This window comes from Taeniopygia guttata, chromosome 1A (genome assembly GCF_048771995.1).
Source record: "Taeniopygia guttata chromosome 1A, bTaeGut7.mat, whole genome shotgun sequence".
In the NCBI taxonomy this organism is placed as follows: Eukaryota; Metazoa; Chordata; class Aves; order Passeriformes; family Estrildidae; genus Taeniopygia; species Taeniopygia guttata.
In genome coordinates this window covers 60,710,884-60,734,190 of record NC_133025.1, presented here as the reverse complement: position 1 = coordinate 60,734,190, position 23,307 = coordinate 60,710,884, and the positions used below count along the sequence as shown (strand labels likewise).

Here is a 23,307-nt window from a genome sequence, read left to right as displayed (position 1 = left end):
GAGGGGGGAATAGAGAATGACCTTCCTTTGAAATCCTAGATGTATTTACATGAGACCATGCCAAATGCATTAACAAGTGGTGGAGTGGAAACCCTGAATGAGTAAACATGGTCAGCCGAAACACACGTAAATATATCTAAAACTTTGCAGTATCTCATGCATGGATTTACACTACAAACTATAGGAGGAAATTTCAGGCCAGTGAGAATCTGCTCTGTTAATTTATTTTTAATTGTTATTTTGTCATGGTACAGCATGTCACACTCTCAGGGAACTTTTAAATCTCCTCTTTGCAAAGTAGCTTTGGTTCAGGTGCCAGCCCCGTTTTGTTGTGGCTGACATGGCATTTCCTCACACATAGTAGCAGCTCCTGGTGGGGCTGCAGTTTGTGGTGTTGCACTCTCCTATAGCCCTCCTTTTCTGCTGCACTCCTACTCAGAGAAAAGAGAAAGCTGCTGCTACTAAGCTTGAAGTGGATATTTGGCTGAGTGCTTCCCTGGTTTTGGACGGGCATTCCTTGGAGCAGCATGCCTGGGCTCTGAGAGGCGCGCTGCGATGAGTGAGCAGCTCTATGAGGAACTTCCAGACTTTAAATCCTATCCAAGGAACCTCCTGTAATAAGGGCTTCAGCTTCTACCCACAAGTGGTCCTGTGGGAAAACTGGTTTTATTTCCTGAAAGGAAGGATTGTATGGCAGTGCTGGGGCTTCTGGGTCTGTATAATCAAGGCTCAGCATGATGAATTTGATGTACTGGCATCTGTTCTGTGTGCTTTGTAAGGCTTCCAATAAAGTATGAATTAAATAGAAATATGCTTCATATGCCTATATAGGACATATGGCAGTTAAAGCTTTAGATATGGCATTTTTTGTTGAGTTTAAAAGGATGTGTTAGAACACACATAAGTTTGCACAGTTCTTACAAAACACAGAGAGGTGGGGAAAATTTAGGAAGCCAGTCAATGTAGGTCTGACCTTCAGTGGGGGAATTTTCTGGGGTGCCAGGATTTGCTTCAAGCTTAATGTACTTTTGAAAACTGAGGCTCCAGACTGCATCATGTTACTGCATATAATCCTTCAAAGAGGGCAAGGTGTGAAAACAAGCTAATAAATGTCTAAGGGCTAAAGGAGGAATTTTACAGATCAGAGTCAAGGTTGCCAACCTTTCCCCACCACAAAATCCCAACATCCCTCTCCAGGAACTCAACCCAGAGTATTAGTTTTGGATGACTGCCTTTGCAAGTCAGTACAGTGCAGATGAGGACCCTCCCCCATTATCAACTTCCAGCCCTTCTATGAGTGCAGAAAAGGCAAAAATAAAAGATGAGGCTGCAGTTGATTATTCAGCACTGTCAATGTGCCCTGTCTTTCTTTTGTGATAATTGGAAACATGGTTAGGTAAATCAGTTGTTTCCTATCTCGCTTGTGCTTTGTCCCAAAGCAAAACCAAGCAGTCACTTTTGCTTCCTTGAGCTTTTTCTTCAACTCCTTCCCCTGACTCCTGCGCAGGGCTCGCCTGCCAGAGCTGCAGCCCAGCCCTGATGTGGGACAGACCAGAGAAGGAGCCCTGGGAGTCGTGCCAGGAGCCTGCCCATACTGGTCAGGGGTGACATCTCAGCCCAGCCCTCCCTCACCCCTGGTCCCACAGCTCTGGGCACTCTTGTGCTACTGCCTGATCCCTGTCTGGGAAGAGAAAGTTTTGGCAATCCCTCTGAGGAGCCCTTTGAAATATTTGGGTTACACCCCTAAAGCAAAGGGTTATTAGATCTTTCTGCATATGAGCTCCTCCAGGTGCTGTATGTAGGTTTCTGAAGGAGCTACAGACAGAACTGGGAAAGAGAACACTCTTCCCCAGGAGGTGATCCAAGGGGATATTTGTGGAAGAGACTTCACAAGTAATGGGTAGCTTATGAATCCCCTGCCTCAAACTTATGAGATGAATTGAACAGAACAGATTGTCCAGAGAGGCTGTGGAGTCTCCTCATGGGGATATCCCAAACCCCTCTGGACACGGTCCTGTGCTGTGGGATCTGGGATGGCCCTGCTGGAGCAGGGAGGTGGGACCAGATGAGATCCCTTCCAACCTTACCCAGTCTGTGGTTCTGTGTTAAAAGAACAAAAATTTCATTTCTCTTTCAGAGTAAATAAAGAAAGTGCAGCTAATTTCCAATAGTGCAGATATATGTTATGGCAATGCAATTTCAGCCAGCTCTAAGGGCTTTTATTGCTGGAAACAGCCAAGTGAAAAGCTGTGTGAGGTGAACATGGACTCCACATGAATAAGATTGGAAGAGAAATAGAAAATGTTTCAGATTGTTTTTTATTGAGGCAGAATTATGGGGGTATTTATATTCTTGGGTGCCAGGTCAGAGGCATCTGGATGCCATCAGAGTGCACACATATTTATTACCTGTTCCTTTCTCTGGAGCAGCTCTCCTCCCTGCAAGCTTCTTGCCAGAGGATATGGCAGCAATGACTCCAGGCCTGGCTGGGCACAGCTCAGTATTGCATACGTATGACCCCACAAAACCAAAACACGGTCTCAAAGAGCCCTTGTGCTCCAGGCCTTCCACTTCAGGAAGGATATTAAATTTCAAAGTATATTTACATATTTACTATAGCACTTCCAAGAGCAAGGGTTTTTTTAAAAGGTTATAGCAACATCTGTTTGCCTTTGATGGAGACAATTCCTCTTGCTTATGTTCCCTATGCTGTTGAAGTTCTGAATCTTACCGAAATCTTCAGCATTTTAAATTATCTAAAGGTTTGATAGATTTTGGAGTAAGTGGTTGGAATCTAGTTGGCTGCAGAGTATTCACAGATGAAACTAATAGTACAGCAGTGCACTTTTAAAGCCCTGTGCTTAAGTGTGTTGCATTTGCTGAAGTTAAAGAAAAAAACAAAGTCTGACTGTATCTGTGGCTCATACTATGTTGTGTGTGATATGTGACAGCACAAAAGTGAGTTTTCTGGTTACTCCATAGCAATGAAGTGGGTGAAAAGTGGGGAAGAAATTCAACAGTCAAGTAGCTTTGTGAATCCTTTGTGGAATCTTTACTGTTCAGGACTAATGAGTCTATTAACAATAAGATGATTGGATTAAATGCAAAATCTGAAACTGGCAGGGTTGAACCTTGGACATAAACAGTGGTTACACTTTCTAGCTTTTTTTTTTTTTTTTTTTTGCAGAAATCTGATTCGGCAATACATTTTTCTCTAAAACTTCCTAGTGGCTATAAAATGTGTTGACATCAAATACTGTGAGATGGGTCAGTGCAATTCCATAGAAACAGGGTAATGCCAATTAATTTTGTTTCTTTGACTGTCAGCTATGCAGTTGGTGTTCGCCTGAATATAGGAACGCACTTTATAATAATTTATTGGAGCTAAAATTAGAGACATTAGTTCAATGTAATTAACGAGTTACTGTAATAAAACCCTCACAAAATATGAACAGGTTTGAACTCTATTAATGAAAATTGTATGCATCGCTCTTACCTTCACCTCTGCTGCTGTTTGTACTATTGATAGTTAAGCATGAACTTTGGGAAAGCTCCTGTTGTCCTTGCTCCCACACTTTTCTATTTTGTATTTGCCCTGGAAACTGTCTTTCAGCTGGAAGTAGATGTGGCACAAGAACAGGATATTCTTTTGGAAATTACAGAAGAACAGAGTAGAAAAGCTGGACAAGTTGGGTCCAGCAAAGGAAGAAAACAGCTTAGGGCAACTCTTTTGGGTTTTCACCACCCCTTTTCAGCATTTATAAAACTGGACATGAGTTTACCAAGTTGGGCTTGAGGGGAAGAGAGACAGGCTTGCAGGGTCCATGAACTTTGGGAATGTAATTGGTCTGAGAGCAAATGCACAATTCTAAGACTGCTGTGCTCTGATACAGAGGAGCAGAAAGTGCCCTTTCTGGAGTAGAGAAATGTGAATCCTAGTCCCAGTCCTGACTCTAACTGCAGATGCCCAGAGGATGGATTAAGGCTCTTCTCTTCACTTTAATGAGAATACCTTGGTAATCTAGACTCATGATTCCTCAAGCTGTCTCAGCTTTAAAAAGTATATGGCTACCAGACCTCATGACTGCTCCTAGTTTGTTCTTCAGGGAAGTGTAAAAAGACTTAAATATTATGCTAGAGTGAAAGCATAGGTAGAAGTGGGGAGAAGAACCATGATTTTTGGTTTATTCCTAAAATACTTGTGTTTTCAAGAGGCAGACTAGACCCAAGGATTATGTTTATTATATATGTTGGAGGACCATACCTACCACACAAAGAGAATCTCCCTGGGTTGGATGGTATAGCTCAATAGCTGGGCAGTTGGAGCATTAGTTATCAGCTAATTTTAAAAATTGGAAAAAAAAATAAAAAGGCCTGTTCTCAAAAGGCAGCTCACCCAGGGCTATTAATACACTTGCCTGAGGAGAAGCAGGAGGATGATATTCTCCTCTTACTTGTTCAAGGTATCCCTTTTTGTTCCTTCCTGTATCCTTGAAGGCAGTATAGGTGATCCTGTGTCTTCCAAAGAGCTGTAACAGGTTACAACTAAGATTTGCTGGACTTCTTTGTCTTTACAATCACCTCTCTCTTCTAAAAGGAATGAAGAGGAGAAGCAATTTCTGGTAATATCTGAATGAAGATCATTTGGTACAGTGAAAGTTCTTTATCCCACAGCTGCAATTATCTTAAATAAACAAAACCTTGTGGGTTTGTCCCATAAAAAGGATTTCCCTGATTTTCTGTGTGCTAAACCATCTCATTTGAATTATACCAGGGATTAGCCTGGGAAATGCAATGCAAATGACTGATTTTTTTTTTAATAGATCAAAACGCCTGTTCAGTTTATGAAAGCCTTTTTCCCATAATTGATATTATTCCTTCTATTTCTTCTAAGTCCTTAGAGGATTATGAATGTCAGTATTAGAATAAAAGAAAGATTGCTTTAGATAATTTTATGTTCAGGGCTCTGTTCCAAAGGAACCAAACTCACATGGAGATCTCTGAGAACACGATTAAAAGGACATGATGAAAATAAGGTGGGGGTGAAGAAGAAAAATCTATAAATCAGACTCATAGGCTCCCAGTACAGCTGACAGTCAGTACAGCTGCACTTTTGGTCATTACAATGCATCTGGAACATCTTGATGCTGTAGCACAACATTGATTCACGATTGTTTTCACTTAACACTGGCAGTTCTTTTCCTGACTTCTGTGAAGCTTTCCAGTAATTCAAGTAACGTGATCTTGTCCTAGATTCACACAGGACATGGCTGCAGGGAACCAAAGGCACGGAGAACGTATCCCTCTGGCAATTTAACACCGCAGTTGTTTTCAGAATCAGGAGCAGAATGTCCAGCTTTGAAGGACAATTTTTAGTGTATAAAGTCGTATTACTCCAGCTCCTATGGGAGAAGGTGTTATCCCGTATCACAGAGATGATAGCAAACCAGTTAACAAAGTGCTCAAATAAGAAATTAGGAAAGGAGAATTGGGCACCACTTTGGGAATTTCATCTCTGAACAGAAAGAGCTTGGCATAAAACCACGCTGACAATGACTCAGTGCAGTCTTTCCCAAATTAATTGAAAGATGGCATGGAAGCTGGCCAATGTGAGATCAAAGCAGCCATAGCAAGGCTGCAGAGAAGTCAGCTGCAGATAAAAAGCAGAGATAAAAAGCTTTGCATATTTTTGTCTGAAGTCCTGTGAGCTTGCATTTATGTGGGTGAGTATCACTGATTTTATAATGAGTCACTAGAGCAGTTGAAGGAAATTATTAAATGAGAGTAATTGTGTGTTGCAACAAAAGTCTGAAGGAAGTAATGTGTCCCCAGTCTCCTGATGTCTTCCTTCTGGAAGGTGAGCAGTGAAAAGATGCAAGTGACAGGCTCAGGTGCAGAGTAGTTCTGATGTGCTTGGCTGTGCATCTCTGCTGCCTGGCTGTGGGAGAGGCTGCCAAGTACCCCTTGAATTGCTTATTTGGCTCTGAGGGGAGAACTTTGTCTCACTGGCCTTATCCAAATAGCTCTTTCACAAGTTTTGTGATCATAGAACGAGCTCAGATACACTGCTACAATCACAAACTGGATGTTTTCCAAAGCTACACTGAGTTAAAATTCTACAGGACTCACCTGTGTGGTGGATACCCTCTAAGACTTCCAAATTTACCCTGGGTAAATAAATGTGCTCTGTTGTTTAAGAGAGTTGTTTTCATGTCCATCTGCTTTCTTGTATCACAGCATAAGTGACTTCCCCTGCAAATCTGTCAAAAGCCTTACAAAATTCAGAGGATATAGCAGTCTGCACTTACCTCATCCCACTGGTAAAATTGGTTCCCATTTTATTCAATCACTTTATTTAATTTATTTCAAAGTAGTTTTGCAGCAGTTAGACTGGTCTTTACTTCAGTATGTGCATTTCTTCAGAAAGGAGAAATCCTGAATAATTTCCATTTGTTTTCATGACTGTACCTTTACATGCAAGGAAAACTGGATAAATCTGTAGGCTTCTGGGTGAGAGGTTTTCTTTTATATGCAGCTTTCAATAAATTAGAAATGCAATTCACTTGAGGACTTTTTCATCTCTTCTTGTTGAATAGTGAGATTCATTTTGGCAACTGGAAAAACTTAGATTCCATGCCACCATGTAGATTTTCAGTTGGACAAAATTATGCCAATTGCCTTGTATATTATTATAAAACAACCACATCAAACTCTCTAAGTGTCCTGTAATGTCATGATTACAGCGTTAGGCTCATACCAGCTGAAAAATATGACTAATTGAATATTAGAATATTCCTTCAATCATATGTTTGGTTGTCCACATAGATACAGGCAATCTGTTAAAATACTATGTCAATTTGTATTATGGCAAGCTTGGAGGGTTCCTGAGAAGGGAAGGGGAGGCTGGAAGTGCAGGTTTTAGTAGGTATTGTGGTATCACCTAATCCTGCCATCTCACCAGAGCCTGCTCGTGCGGAAAGCTACGGGAAAGAAAATCCCAAAGAACACCCAGACGTGCTGGTGGTCACCAGGGGCATGGCTGCTTTTCCTTGCTGTGGCATGAAGGGGCATCCTGTGGCAAGAGGAGCCTGTTTTGGATGATGGGAGAAACAATGGAGCTGGTCATGGCAAAGCTTCTGTAAGTACCTTTTCGTGAGAACTTCTAAAATCAAAGAATCGTTTAGGTTGGAAAAGACCTCTAAAATCAAGTCTAACACACCATTGCCAAATCTACCAGTAGACAATGCCTGTCAGTGTCCCATCTACATATTTACAGGGACAGTTCCCTATTCCAATGCTTGATAACCCTTTCAGTGAAGCAAGAAGAGCACGATTTATACTGCCAAATTACAGCCTCTGTAATTATATTATGGTTTCCTCCAGTTATCCTGCTATTTCAATTGAATGCATAAATAAATGAATAAATAACGTGCTTTAAAAATACTAACTGGACAGAATGGCAGGAGGCACAGGGGTGTGGCCATTTTGTTTGAAAAAGCATACTTTATTTTTTGATACTTTTGCCTGAAATAGCCTCCTATTTTCTGGTCAACTTATGGCCAAGAATAACACAAGTCAAACCAAAGCCCACAGGAAACTCTAACAACTCTAAGAAAGGCCAGCTAATGAAGGTTGTAGAAAAATCGCTGTGAATGATATCATTGACCACTGGCAGTGGGAAAGTCCAAGGATTTGTAGCTGATCATGAACAGGGATTGGGGAAATGAAATGTTAAAATATTCTGAATTTTTATTTATTTGTCTTCTGTCTTCTAAGAATCCTGGGAAAAACAACTTTGTTATGATTACCACCCATTGCTTTCTGACTTTTAAGGTCCCACAAATGCAATTGATGCCTCTGAGTTGCTGTAGATACAGGACATGAAATCTGTTCCTGGCCTTGCTAAAGTTGCTGGGAGTTTTGCCATTCAGTAGGGGACAGATTTCACCATAGATTTTAAGTGCCACAATCTTAGCTTCTGATGACAGAGTCAAAATGCTGCCACTTTGCAAAAGAAAGGAGCCCTCACGTAACTGTTGGTAGAATTCCTTCTGTGACTTTATTGGCATGGTGCGTGCTGGCACAGTGCGAAGAAAGTGCATGGAATAAGAATTTAGGTGGTTCATTGGAAACAGCTTTTCTCGGGTTTGATGTGGATCTCTTGCTAGAAAGCAAAAGTGAGGAAGCACTGAAGCAAATTGAGAGTGCTCCAGGTGATATTGAGCTGGACTTATCAGATAACAATCATCTTCTGATGCCACAAAAGGGCTTTGTGTTCAAGTATCTTTATGTGACTGGGCCTAATCTTTTGTTAATGCATCTGAATGCCCTGGTTTGTGGGTTAGGCTTGTATTGCTCTCCTCTCCTATCTTGCAGAGACTTGATTGCATTCGTGTGGTGGACTACATTTTCACACAAAACTTGTATCACAGATCAACTTTCCTGCTGTTTCTGAGCACAGACTGTGCTTCTGTAGTATCTGTTGCAATGATTTTAATAGAAATGTGATACTGGGAAAGCAGGAAAGATATTGTATGTATGGTTTCCACTGCTCCAAAGCCAAGAAGCAAGTGCCATATGATGAGGCAATTCTCAGCAGACCTCAGCCTGGGGAATATGGAATGTGGCTGCACTACCCTGATGCTTTCCCTGTAGGAGAGGTGGGAGCTGGTTTCTGAGCTGGGAAATGCCTTTTTCATCCAACTTGGTGGGTTGAGGTACCTTTCCAAGCTTCAGCATCTGGCTAATGCTGGAATTAACTGGCTGAATTTCAGTCCAAACAAACTGAAGGTGACATAGGCAGGTGTTGGTGTGGTTCGTCTCATAGAGATGGGGAAAGAGCTGTGTCAAACACCACAGTTTCCACAGCTTTCTCCCTATCATTGTTCCCCAGAGTCCAAAATACTTTACAATGTTAAATTATCTGTATTAAAACAGTCTCTCCAATGCAACTGGAGACCACCCAGAACTGATCCTGGATACAACAGCATTCTCTCCAAGGAGATAGGCTGAAATTATTTGGAGTTCACTGCTCATAGGGCATATTCTGGGCTGGATTTATGCACGCAGGCAGGACTCAGGGGACTTGTCTCAGAGCACTCTGTTTCTGGCGTGCTTTGTTTCCATTTGTGTAATGGAACCATTTAAAAAATAAATAGCAGTTTAAAAATAAGTGAGTGATCTTCATAGCTAATGTTTATCTAGGCTAACTGGCATCCATGTCCATGCTAAAAAACCTTTGCTGGCTTTATGAATCTGTTTATTTAAGTATCTGTATTTGAAATGAGGCTTATAATATTTGCATGTTGAGTAGCATAGAACTTCTTTTATGAAGACAGCTTCTTCCCTATATAATTCTATTCTGAAAAGAGGAAGTTGTGCTTTATAACAAAGCTTGCTAACATAACAAAGAAAATGAGACCTGTCAGGTTCTCAGTAGCACTAGTTGCTCCAGTTCAGTTTTGCTCTGCCTTAGTCTTTTGTCATAGAGTGGTGTTAAATCAAATCAAAGGCCTGAATTGGAATTGTTATTTTGTTCAGCTGCACCTGAAAAAAGTGTGCAAGACCATCACCAGAGGAATTTAGAAAGAGTTTTCTGTGTGATTTTTAACTGAAAGACAAATTACTTATCACACATTGATTCTATATACTCAGGTTTTATGGTCGAAGGCAGTGTGGAATATTAGAGGAGGGTTAATAACAAATTAAGAAGATGTGAGACACTTTTAGCAACTGTGTGTTTTGTATGTCTCTGCAAGGATTGTCCTTCAGTTTTACATTTGTCATTTTATGAATTTCCCATATAGTCCCAAATGTTCACTTCCTCAATGGAGCTACCTCCATCCAGGTCTCCTTTTGGGCTGTGAGTGTTAAATGTTCTCCTGCTGAAATACACCTGATACTCATTTCAGCTGTGTTAGCTGGTGTCCATGGTGCTAATAGGAAATACAACAACACAAGTGATGTAATTTCATTATCTAAAGCCATTTTGAAAAAGCTTGGCTCTTTCTTAACCAGCCCCAGTGTAAGTTACATTGGAGTGAGCTTACTGAGGGGATTTGAAAGACAGTCGCAGGGATCAGACACCCAGAGTTCATACCCATACCAAAGGAACAGAAGAATTACAATGCTCTGTGGAGCTTTGATTAACTGTCTCCAGAGTAAATACAACCTCTGGAAACAAAAGCTTTCTCTCACACCAGGCCCCAGAATTGGCAACTTTAGCACATTCTCTTTGTTCACCTCCAGGATGGCTGGCAGGTTCAGCCAAAGGAGAGAGACTGTAAATTACAACAAAAAGGGAATTAGAAGATGTTATTTTAATCAGACTACTGAATGACTTCACTGCTGAGCTAGTGCACGGTGTGCACAGTAATCAGACTTCTGTGGGCAGGCAGGAGCTTTCTCTGTGGGGCTGTGCTGGAGGAGGCTCAGAAAGAAATCTTTCAGCACACCCTTACGGTTGAATGATCAGGCAAGTCCTGTATCCCCTCCCTTGTACTTCCATTGTATCTACTTCAGACCGCTCTTTGCATAAGCAATAAGGCCGGATTGTTTTAGCTGGCATATCAGGCACCAATTTTGCAAAACATGATCTACTTATACAGACCTGAATGCCCACAAAGAGTCTAACACCATTCCAGAAGTGATTCAGGGGATCCTTGCTAGGAGCTGCTGTTGAATGATTAACTTTCACTCAAGCCTCTGCATTATTTCGAACTCTGCCCTTGTTCTTATAGATAAATGCAAAATATTAGAAAGTTCCTTGTGCTGTGCTATGCTTTACATTGTCAGAGCTAAAATCTCACTCTTAATTACTGTGTTTAGCATCCTGGTCTGACATAGCTCTCCCATGCAGGCAAGCTGGATTTCCTTGCAGTATTTCAAACGAGATATTTACTGCCAGTGTTAGCCAAATAAAGGTTTTTTGAATGCTCCATTATTTTGAATTATTTCCCCTTTTCTTTGTATGCTGCTTCACACTCGCTTTCCCTGGGCTCCAAACAGTTCTCAGCGAAAGCGACCTGCCTTTCTCACAGCAAAGTTCAGGAGCTGTTCCCCAGACCCTGTTCCTGAGAGCTGGCATTCTTGAAGCAAAACTAAACTGCAGGATTGAATTTTTCAAGGGAAGATACCTGCCATTATTCAGAAGAAAAGCATGTTTTCCATTGAACATTGCCATCACATAGTTGGCAGCTGCATGAGCAAGAGGGAGCAGGACTAACAGACTGTGCCATACTTAAAAACATAGTTGAACTTAAACTGTGAATCTGCTTAACAGGATCATTTACAGAAGAGTCACCTGAGTGTTTCTGTGGAGCTTAGTGGAGTGGGTAACATGGCTATTTGAACTTTTCTTACAGGAGGGAGCAACTGGTGGTACAAATTTGGAATATTCTTTATAGCAAGGTTGTGTTTCTGGGGGAAAAGTGTGTGTACCCCAGGTGAAGATGCACACCACTGTCACCAGTGGAGGTCCATATTGCCTCACTCAGTTTTCTAAAAGCTTCTCTGCTCAGAGCAATCTCCACGTTTTCACCTCTGTCATCCACTTCCTTTTCCTAAAACCATTGACACGCGTCCTCACCCTCAAAATTCCCCAGTTCTCTTTGTGTCACGAGGCAGGGCAAGGATAACTTCACAAAATTCAGCTTCTGCATGTGAAGATGCATGGTGGGGTCCCCTGTGTGGTGGAGTGACCACGTGGGGCTGTGCATGTGCAGATGTGTGGTGTGCCTGGGCAGCAGGCAGGGCTTGGTGACTCCTCCGGTCGCTTCTCCAAACATAAGCACAAACGTTTTCCCTGCCTGGTCTTTCGGGGCTGTCTAGATAAAGTCTTGAAAAGTCCAGATAGTTTTGTTGGACTACGCTTAACCCACTCACTGATGAAGGCTGGGGCTGATTGGCCCCCACATTGATTGTCCTTCAGCACCTTAAAGCCAGGCCACCCCTTGGAAGGGCAGTTGTCTGAGACATTAGGAACTCTTGTTTTACCACTTCATCACTTACCTGGACAGCCATCTCTTGCAGTATGTATTTTGCAATTTCTGGCATCATGCTAGAATAAAAAAACACTATAAGAAAAATGAAGTATTGCATAAATGAAAACCCAAACTAGAATTCAAGGTTGTTCCTTAAATATGTGACTTTCTGTTTCTTGTGAGAGGAATTAGAGACCTGGGTTTGTTCCCTCCCCCTTAGCCCTATTGAAAGTAAGTGAGACTTCTGCTCCTAAACTACTTCATCCTTTTGGAGTGCTGTTCAGTGTCTTTGCCATCTGTTTGTCCTCCCACCTCTCCTCCTTGCTCATGTGGAGCACTGCTGCTTCTTGCTGCTCTTCCTGTGTATGTGCCTTTGGACTAAATGGTGGGATCCTGGTCACAGCTCATGGTGATGGCACCTTGGAGCAAATAAATGCAGGACCAAACTGGAGCTCCTGTGGATGAATCTAAAATCTAGGCTGGAATGACCTGAGCAGGGGATGTTGATATTAAATGTTCTTTTCTGTTAATCGGTTACGTATGGTGGCCTGAGTAAATGGGTGTATGCAGCACTGGGTGCAGCAGTTTAACATTCAGGAGGTTGTGAGTGCAGGCTGGGGTCACAAACAAGGAGGGTGGAGGAGCCAGGAGCCTTTAGCAAGCCCACAAGTTGTGGATGAGTCCAATGCACATTAAAGCAGAAAAACCCAATATATGAGTTCACCTAAATGAATGACAGGTATGCATCAGTTCCATCAGAGGTTGATGTGAGGTTCACAAGAGATACTGCTGGGTAGTGGGAGTAGTTACTCACTGGGCTGTGTCTTTGCAAGTGGGAGTTTGGGGTCATAACTTTATGGCTCTAAATCTGGTATCACATTGCTTAGTGGAAAATGTTACAGTCTCTGCAAACTGTAAGTATTCTGTGCCACAAGCCTCAAACTTTCACCACTTGACTGTTACACCACTTGTGTGTAATTAGCAGTTTGACATCAATTGGTAACTAGAAAGTTACCATCCAAAACCTAGGCAACCTGATTTCCAATTTTCATTTTATATGGACGAGAACAGACACTACAAGTGTATGGTCCCTTCTGTGCACATTTTCTCTCAAACATTTCAGAGGCTTTACTCTTTTAACCAAGGATGTAGCTGGCTGAATGCACATGAAATACATTGTTATTCATGCAAATATTTTCAAATTAGAAGCTATCTGTGGTATATTTTACGGAAACTGTTTCAGTGTTAGCACAGCACAGCCACATGAAACCCACCTGGCCACCCGTGAGGTTTCTGGTTTCAGAGCCAGCTCCACTGAACCTGGCCCTCGTTGCAGAGTTAATTGGAAATATTTGTCCAGGAAACTTGCCTGGCAGATTTTGTGTGCTGTTTGATTTCCTCATTCTCGGTGTTTAATCTGTCACATCAGAATGTGTGGCTTGGTGCAGTTGGTTGGTACCGTCCAGAGGAGAGGATGGAGCTGGCGGGCAAAGCCAGCAGCCAGTGCAGCTCCTGCTCCTGTGGATCCCCAGCAGCTGGCAAGCCTGGCAAGGAGGAGGGGGACAAGCCTGTGGCCAGGGAATTAGGAGGAGGAGGAGGGCTGATAACAGGCACAGGCTGGATTTTTGGCATTCAGCACAATGTCCTCCTTAGGGTAAAAGTGATAGCAGTGGGATATCTCTGAGCAGGATCGCTGGCTGAGTACCCCGGTGTGATTGCCAACTAATCCTAATTGTGTTTGTTCTTTAATCCAAAATTAATCTGAGCTAAATCACCTGAACTCTTAAAAGTAAAAGCATTTGTTTCATTGCTGCTCTAAGGATAGGTAAATCTCTTCTTCCTTGCTCTTTTTAAACTTTTGAGCAATACCTTGCCTCTTTTAAGCCCTTCTGCCAAGTTTTTTTCCTTAAATACCAGTGACAAGGATATCAAAGGAATTAGAAAAATTTTATGGGATTAAGACTCGTGCACAAAAAACATGTTGATTCCTTGTCCTCCAAAGAGGGCAGTATGGGCTCTGCAATCAAACCTAGGGGGTTCACAAGCCATAATGTATGCGGTAGGTAGGAAAGTAATGCATGGAACAATCTTTGATTAAAAAAACCAAACACCTCCCTCCCCTAGACAATGTAAAAGGGAATAATCAAAAACCTCTTTCAATTTTTAGAACTGAAGCAAATGTATATTCTTCACTTCTGTTTGTGAAAAAATGTTATCTGTTGGTGGTAAATAACGAAGTGGGTACCCTTCTGACTTTATTGATTTTGTAGCATGTTATTTCTATCTCTTTCTCATCAGCAAAGAGATGCTTTGCTGCATGGACAGTTATTTTCCTAATTCCATATTAAGTTCCCATATAGAGTAAAATTAGATGGAATATAAAAATTATTTATTTGATACTTACTGGAGACTTGTCCTCCCCACCTGATTTTCAGCAAATGGAAATGTCACCATCAATATCCTCTTCCTTCTAACCACAGTTTTCATAACGATGCTGTGCATATGAGAAGGAAAAAACGCTTTTTGAGGAAATTTACATATGGGATTCCTGTTTGTTCCAAAATCTGACCAAGAAACAGTTACTTTAAAACTCTACTCTCTGGACTTTGGGAACTCCCAGATGACTGAGGGCCAGTCTGAAACCATGAACTCTAAGCTTAGTGCTTGGAAATCGTAAGGGTAATATTATTGGGAATTTTGCTTCAGGATGTGGCTGTGTGCCTTACTCTGTACCTTATCCGAGTTCCTGTTTTCTTCTCCCTTTGAAAGCCTTGTTTGAAGTTGCTTCTTAATCTCCTCAGTTGTTGACTTGAAAATGCAGCAGACCTCCTAAGTATGAGTCATGCTATCCCTCAATCATCAGTATTGTCCAGAAATGCTCCGTTTCCCTTTTCATCTCTTCTTACCCCTTAACCAAGGGCAGCGATGATTCATAGTGTAAAAGGACTTGATTTGCATTTGATATGAGGCAACAACTAATTCAAGATGAAGAAACAGCATCAAACAGGCCTTGTAAAAAAGGAAAGGAAGCTTTCCTATTTAATGTGGCCAAATCAAAAGAACAGGCATAGAAAAATCAAAAAGAAAAAAAAAATCTTGAAAAATCAAAAGATATATTACACTGGCTTGAAAATCCCCTCATGCAGATTCTGCAAATGTTTGAAAAAAATCAATGTGTTTTAAAATATACTATGTTCCAAACAAATCAAAATCTTGTCTCTCTTTTAAACATCTTTGCAATGAAACCTTTCTGCTTTTTTGTTGGTTTTTGGTTTTTTTTTTTGTTTTGGTTTTTTTTTTTTTTGGTGGGGTTTGGTTTTTGGTTTTTTTTTTGTTTGCTTCTTTTTTTAACAGAAATTTTTGTGCTAGGCACTTTACAGGCAAGCAGAACAAGATGAAAATATGTCCCTTAAGGAATCTTTTTAGGAATGCACTTAAAGTGTACAAACCTCATCTTTATTTTAGATGTAAGTAATTATGTGCTTACCTGCTATTGATGTCTTTAGGCATTAATCACATCTTTAAGTATATTTCTAAATTATTTCCCTCCATTGAGGTCTAAATACACAAAACGGGGGAAATCTAGGGAGGGATCAAGACGAAATGGCTATAATAAATCTTGCAAGTCTAGAAAGTTACTTCAGGGACCTTGAGCTGCTAGTATTGATCAACTCTGGGTGAGTAATACAGCTGAGTAGGAGCAGACTTTGCAGGATGGCTGCACCCTGTAGTACTGGCACAGTTTCCTGGGAAGAAAATTATTATATACACTACAAATATTGCAAGTCTCTCACCCTTTCTTTTGCAGAACTTAATTTGCCCAGAAGATGGTCTGTTTCTTTAAACTGCCTTGAAACAGATTCTGGTGGAGATGAAAATGGAAACTTTTAGTAACATACTGATGGAATTAGATGGTTTCTTTTCCCTCTGTCTGTCTCTTACCATTCAGCTTCTGTTGCTTCCCTTTTCCATCTACCATCATTATGGTTGTCTACCTGAACTCTAAGTTCTATGAGGCTCATCTGTTGTCTTCAGCTGGTGGCCAAAAATATCACTTGGCATTTTCCAAGTAAGCTAACTGCTCAAAGGAAGAGTTTGGGAGAAAAGGAGAAGACTCCCAGAGCAAAGTCAGGCTGCTTGCATTGGTAGGTGTAAACTAAAATAAGGTCTTGGACCTCACTGAGGACTTAAACTTCTTCATGAAGGAAGGGACAAAATTCACCTGATGGTGCAGCAAATTCAGAGCTGTCCACTGGGCTCTGAGCTGGTGCGCCTTTGGTTGTAGCTCTCCACAATGTTTTGTTCAGTCCTCAGACAGATGTTGGCCAGTACCCTCTCCATTTCTAGTCTGCTCTGATTAAGATCTTGGAGGCTCAAGATGTCCACATTCCCTCTTTCTTTTGTTCAGCTTTAAGGGGGGCGCTATTTTTGTGGACTTTCTTAGTAATCTCAGGGAAATGAATGAATTTGTTTTACACGACACGAGTGATATTTGCTGTCAGTATCTTCAGTGTGCTCTTGTGTGCATAAAAAGACTTTAAGTCATGTGATACGCTGTCATAGTGTCTTCTGTATCAGTTTGTTTCAATAGATGTATATAAATTTACAAAAAATGCATTAATACCATCTTTGGTTCTCCAAGGCAAGTAACGTCTATGCAAACAGAGATTTTGTATGTGTGGTCACAAATTTCATGGTTGAGTACCCTAATGATCCTATTTCTGGAAATCAGGAATAACCATACAATCACAGAATTTTTAAGATTGGGGAAGACCAAATCACTGAGTCTAGCCTGTGCCCAATCCCCACCATGTCACACAGACCACAGCACTGGGTGCCACATCCAGGAATTCCTTGGACAACTCCAGGGGTGGGGACTTCAACACCTCCCTGGGCAGCCCCTTCCAATGGTTACCATCCCTTTCGGTGAAGAAAATCTTCCTGATGTTCAACCTAAACTTCCTCTGGCACGCCTTAAGTCTGCATCTGCTTGTCCTGCCAGCCAAAACATGAACAGTTATATACATCAAGTGTGGTCTATAGGTCTTACATTGTTTAAAATTGAAGTTTCTCCCCCACCCTTCTAGTTTCTGAATATTCCTATTTTTGACATTTGCTGTTGTATTGTTAGGACTTTATTCTCCCCTGAATCTGCACTAATTTTGAATCAAATATTTTATGATTTTAAACCAGTCTTCTCCACTCCTGATGTCCACAAGTGCAGGTACTCACTTTTGTATTTCCTACAATGCAGTTTTATACACCAATGATCTAGAACCTCTGAGCAAAGTGCTGTCTGCCACATAAATTTCTCCTTCAAAGTTGTTAAAAGGAGTAGGTTTATGCTCAGAAGTCAGCCAGCCTTAATCACTGGCATTGCCTTTTGCAAAGTCTCATTTTTGCATTACTGTCTCTTGCAGTGACCGATGTCATCCTGTCTGAGACCGAGAAAACTTTATTGAACGTATTTACATGAATAACGTTAGACTCTGGTGTTTGTACTACCTCTCTTTTACTGAAAACTCAGACAGAGTGTCTGCTGACACAAGATCTTTTCCAGTTTTATATTCTGGCTGTAAATCATCCATCTGCAATGGAAATAACTTTTTCTGTTTGTGAAACTTTCCTCCAACCACTGGCATAAGCGGTTTACAGCCTGCTTGACAAATGAGGAGGGCTGTGCATGCATAAGCACTGAGAACTTTTAATTTTTCTGTCCATATTTGCTGGCATTCACCTTCTGTTGGGTTTCCTGCAACATTACCTACAGTCTCCGATGATTTCCGTAGTTGCAAAAATGTTGTTGGAAGATCTCACAAAGCAGGTCCAGGTGATGATTCTGTAGAGCAATTACTACCAAAAAAATCAAAGGAATGGTGTCTTCTTCATAAGCTAATTATTATGATTAATGTACACATTTTTTGCAGATTAAGGTTTTTTAGATCAACAATTATGGCAGAAAAAATGGATAGAATTTTTTCCAGCCAAATCTATCATTCATGTGTACTTTCCTTCTCTGTAAGTAAAGCAATATTGATAGCCATCTCTAACCCCCCAAGGCCTAGAAGGGCCCCTAGATCAGTCCTGGTTTTCCTATAGAAGTTAATTATTCACTTCTACCTTTACATTGCTGTCTGTTATGTTCCAGGCTTACAGCACCAACTCCCAGTCCATGATACCATTCTATTGTTTATACTCACAGCAAAATACCATTGCTAAACTTCAGTATATTCCCATGTCTGGATATCCTTTCAGGAAATTATATGGATGCAGAGCATGGCCTAATATTTACAGGGAAGCACTGTATTTAGAGGGTCTAAGTTAAAATTTCACGGACTATAATTTTCTTTCTAAAGACATTTTCCACCACCTCATTGAGCTAATTAGGGTGAGATGAGAGGAAGAGGGGGAAAATGTATTTATGAAGAAACACTCTTCCTGGTAGATATGTGGAGATCTGTACAGCCTTGGCCCCTCAGGGGGTAGGTAGAACATGAAATCACAGAATAGTTTATGTTGGAAGTGGCATTAAAGCTCTTCTCATCCCACCCCGTCATGGACAGGGGGCACCTCCCAGGTTGCTCAGAGCCCCATCCAACCTGGCCTGGGACACTGCCAGGGATGGGGCAGCCACAGCTGCTCTGGGCAACCTGCACCAGGGCCTTGCCACTCTCACAGGAAGAATTTCTTTCTAATATCCAGTCTAACCCTGCTCTCTGTCAGTGTGGAGCCATTCCCCTTGTCCTGTCATTTCATGCTCTTGTAAAAAGTCCTGCTCCTTGTATCTTTTAAGCTCAAGGTGTGGGTAAAAGGTTTCTGCTTCCTCTTCTGGAGCTGGTAGACAAAAGACCCATTCTAAAAGTGTGTCAGTACTCTCTTCTGGATTCAGAGCAGTAAGTCTAATTTCTTCCTTAAGTTTTCATCTCAGTATGCTTCTAAGTATGTGTTGGCACATGTGCAACAGGGAATTTGAATTCTGCTAACTTTATTTTGTGTTCTGTTGATAGCTTTGCTATGCCATTAAAAACATCTGAGAATATATTTTTTAGCTTTTAATGGCTTCTGTCCTCCTACTGTATTCACTTTCTTAACAACCTAATATCTGGCATTTTCACCCCTTGAATAAGTACTCCTTTTCCTGAAAATGTTTTATAAGAAAGCAATTATAAATGTTATTTCTTCTAGATTTTGTTTTGCTTTCACATGAAGTTCACATTCACATGGTATGGTTTGATTTTACCCTAGTGTCATCAAAGAGAGATTTTATCAATGCTTTCCCTATAAATAGGTTTTCTTTTCAAAATTATTTTGGTAATTATAGCTGACTAGTATCCTGTACACAGTCTCTGGGTGTGAGAATAACTTATGCACCCAAGTCTAACCTATAAAACCTGTAGAATGAAAAGAGTGAGAAGAGTTCCACAACGTTTTCTTCTCTTTTATTTCTCCCAGTATTGGCATGCACAATCTCTTGCATTTTTTCTTGGTACTTGGCTAAGGCTGTGGCTTAAGTTTTGGTTCTGTGATCCACGGAGCTAAATCAAAATCTGATTTCAGCTTTAGTCACAGTGAAAAAAATTTTGCTAAATACATCAGAGGTCTTTCCATCTTTTTGTCTCTCCTAGGAAATTTCTATCCCCATAGCTTGATTTTTCCCAAAATGGCAGCATTGTAATTTCTGTGATTTAAAATGGCAACTAGTTTGCTCTTCTCCTCAATAAATCTAGTATTTCTGACCTAGTTCTGTGTAATAATAGCCACTTTTTCCTCCTCCCCACTAACGTTATTCACAAAGAGGAAAATACTGCTTGAACCTCTTTCAGCTGTGTAACAGATGTAGTGGAGCAGTGCTGTGGTTGACATGAGCCCTGCACTTATCCCTTTATCTTCTCCTCAGGTTCTAGAGGTTGCCTCCAAATTTATGGGACCACGTAATGCTCTGTCACCACTCCAGTCACAACCTTGCATTGCTACTTATAAACCATAAATAGTCTTTTATAGAATAAGCTAATTGTGAGAAGAGGGAATTAGTGAGAAACTGAGGCAGAGGGGGCTTGCCACAAAGTCAGCAAACATCTAAGGGCAGGATGAAATTAAATGCTCCATGACTTTTAGATGGGCAGTTCTCTTGCAGTGTGTGTCCTCTTTTGCCCTAAGCCACAAAAAACATTGCCATCATGCTCACAGGAGCAATAACATGGGCTTCTTTTTAATCATGTTCCAGTTGCTCTTGTGCACGATCTGGAAAGGAAAATACCTGAGGCCAATACTTGGCAAACTCTTTTTGTGTAGCAGCTAAGATTAAATAAATGTACTGCTGAGCTAATAATCAGAGCAAATTTATATCCAAGACCATTTCTGAAAATATTTATTAATGTAAAAAAATAATTTCAAACTAGCTTTCCTTCCACAATTTTTAAAAGAAACTAAAGAAATATTATAAAATACAAATAAATAATAAGGATTATTTACAGTGCTTAGATTACATTTTTAATGCTTTTTGGGGCATACATTCTGAAAATTATTTTATTCCAGCATTCAAGCTTTTGGGAATTCATCATTTCCCAATACACTTCATTGAAGGACAAGAACTACTCACAAAAATAATTAAGTAAAACTCAATTTAGCATTTCTAACATGTTATTTACTGTTTATCTCAACCACTTCTGTAGTGGAGGAAAGGGGAGGCTTCAGGTAAAAGCCGAGAGCCTGTAAACTCATCTTTTACTCATATTGGAAAATGCAGAGGCCATCCAGTTTCAGAGGAATGACACAGAATGGGTTTTGCATAGGTTGTTAGAATCAGGCTGATTTTAAGTCCAATAAATACAAAGGAGAGCAGATTGAAGAGGGAGATCAGTAAAACTCAGAGCAGGACTTGGGTTTTGCAATTTATATCTGTTCTGATGGCTCTGGAGTTATGCTTATGCATATGCTCACAATCTCTTCAGTCTTGCCTTTCCACTCTAAAAAAGTTTACACTAAAGATTTGGGTTATAAAGTTACTCATAAGTTAAGCTAATACCTGGAAAAGCACCAGGAGAAATAGTACTTTCCAGTGTTCACAGCTGATTTTCCTGTGTTCTGGAGCAATGTAACTCTAAGCCAGTATGTCACAGTACATGAAGTTCCTGTGAAAGATGGTTGGGATATATCCTGAAGGATTGTTATGGAGCATGCAACCATGAAATATGGATCAGAAACATAAAAATGGACACAGAAATCTGCAACTAGTTTGGGCTATGCAAGACAATGAAAATATAAACTGCATGAGATTTATTTTGTTTGAGGATTTCTTTGGAAATTCAGAATAAAAACTGTGCTTGCCTGACGTTTTGTTCAATTCTAATAACTTGTCTACTGATTCTGAATTCTTCTTTCAGATAAATCTGGGCTGGTTTATAAATTGGTATCAAAATCTCACTTAACTGATGGTTTTGAGCAGTTTAAACTGGCCATGCTATAAAATCAAGGCAGCAGCCAGTGGTTTTGGCTGGGTTTTGAGTGGCTGTTCTGAGTTCAGTAGAGCCCCAAGCTCGAGATGGAAAACCAGGAGGTGCCAAACCTGTCCTGCTCCCTGCCATGAGCCTTTGGCAGGGCTGCAGGAGCACACAGGAGAGCTCAGTCTGCTTCTGCATAAAGGAATTCAGGAGGAGGAATCTGCCCTTTCTCCCCCAGCAGAGGTGCTCTGGTGCTCAGTCACAGAATAAAGTTTAAGTGTGTGTCTGCAAAAGGCTAAAAAGCTGGTCTGGGCAGTGAGTGCTCAGGCAGAAGAGTGACTGCTGCAAGTTCAAGACTTTTATCCAGTTGTGAGTTGAGAGCATTTCTACTTGTGCTATTATGTCTGCTATTATTAACCTCTTTCTTCAACTCATGCCAGATTTTATCAGTAATATGTGTTTTGAGAGACAAACAGCTCTTTTTGGAATGGGGCTTGTGTTTCTGTGACCACTTGCTTTGCATCTGTCTTGGGTGATTCAGGAGCAAATTCATCCACTTGTCTCCTCTGAAGTATAACCCGCTGTGCTTCTATTACGTGCATGATTTCACATATTAAATTTATTTATTGTGTTGCATTTATTTTAAAACTTTATTCAGCCATGTGCCTCTCGGTGCCTTTAAAAGGAGCCACAAATATTTATGAGGCAATTTTAACACTTACCAATTACTTTTGTGGGGTTTAGTACTTTAATAGCTGTAGTTGTATCAGCCTTGGCTGATATTTCCTAATTATTCATATCCTGACATGTTATCAGCCATCATAGAGAATTACCAGCATCATTTTAAGCTCTCTTCACCTTCTTCAGTCTGGGTTTTATTTGAAAAGCAGACATGCAGTCCCCAGTGAGAATTAAAGTAGAAGCATTAGCTTGCAAAATATATGCCAATGACCTAATGATTCTGACATTTCCACAATACAAGCTTTACAAGAAGGCATGCAGACAGCAAAGTCTGTTTTTCTATCTCATATTTTTTTAATGGCTAAATGTTTGGAGGAAACAAAATGGATTTATTCTGCTCAATCCAGGGTATAATATCAGGACTTATCCGGTTCCGGGCCCCAGGGCTTCAGACAACTAACAAAACACATCTTACTTCTGCTCTGCTAGTTCTCTGTTATGCTTTTCACATGCAGGAAGAAAGAGTACAAGCATAACCCAATTGAATAAAGCAGCATGGCCTGCTATTCTTTGCTTATGAAGCATCACATGATAGACACCAAATTAAGAAGAGCCCCCCCACCTGTGGTTAAGTATGTATGCAACTGTCAAGCCATTTTATCTAATATAGAGGGAACTTTACCATTCCCTTCACTGCCAGAGTACAAGAATATGTTTAAAATGTTAATGCCTTACCAAAGCATGCTTCATTGTTTTTGAATAATCCAGTGATTTTACATAATTTAAATAAAAATCAAAGCTGCTCCCTGATCTATTTTCAAATGCTCCTATCTTTCAAAGCCTTTGCTCTGATAAATGGAAAGAAGGCTAATCTGACGTGGTTCTCCTTACAGAGTTTAAGTTGCAATTTGTTTTTTGGCCCTTCAGTCACTGTTTATGTAAGGATGTATTGGGATAGGGCTGTCTGCCATGATATGGTAAAAAAAACCAAAACCATCTTTCCTAATAAAAATAAGATGCTATTTAAACAAGAGGCTAAAGGAAATCTATCCTCTCTGTTGACCTTTCAGACTGTGGTAAGCATAGAACATACAGTGCCAACTTTATGACACAGTCACGTCAAATAGATTGTATGTGACACATTTGAGCTGTGATTTCAAAGAAGGTTTAGATGTAAGAGTCAGGAGGGAAAACCCATTCAAATG

The 23,307-nt window shown here is 40.6% G+C and overlaps 1 long non-coding RNA gene across 2 annotated transcripts in view; it reads left to right on the top strand.

The window, feature by feature from the left end:
* Positions 1 to 23,307, top strand: part of LOC115493429 (uncharacterized) — a 78,914-nt gene that overhangs the window by 7,070 nt on the left and 48,537 nt on the right. Inside the window, exon 2 of one of the 2 annotated variants that reach the window (XR_012053623.1) lies at positions 6,962 to 7,138. This is a non-coding gene — a long non-coding RNA (uncharacterized lncRNA). Of the gene's footprint in view, positions 1 to 6,961; positions 7,139 to 8,084; positions 21,791 to 23,307 lie in introns of those variants that run through there. The other variant, XR_012053624.1, reaches the window with a different exon arrangement.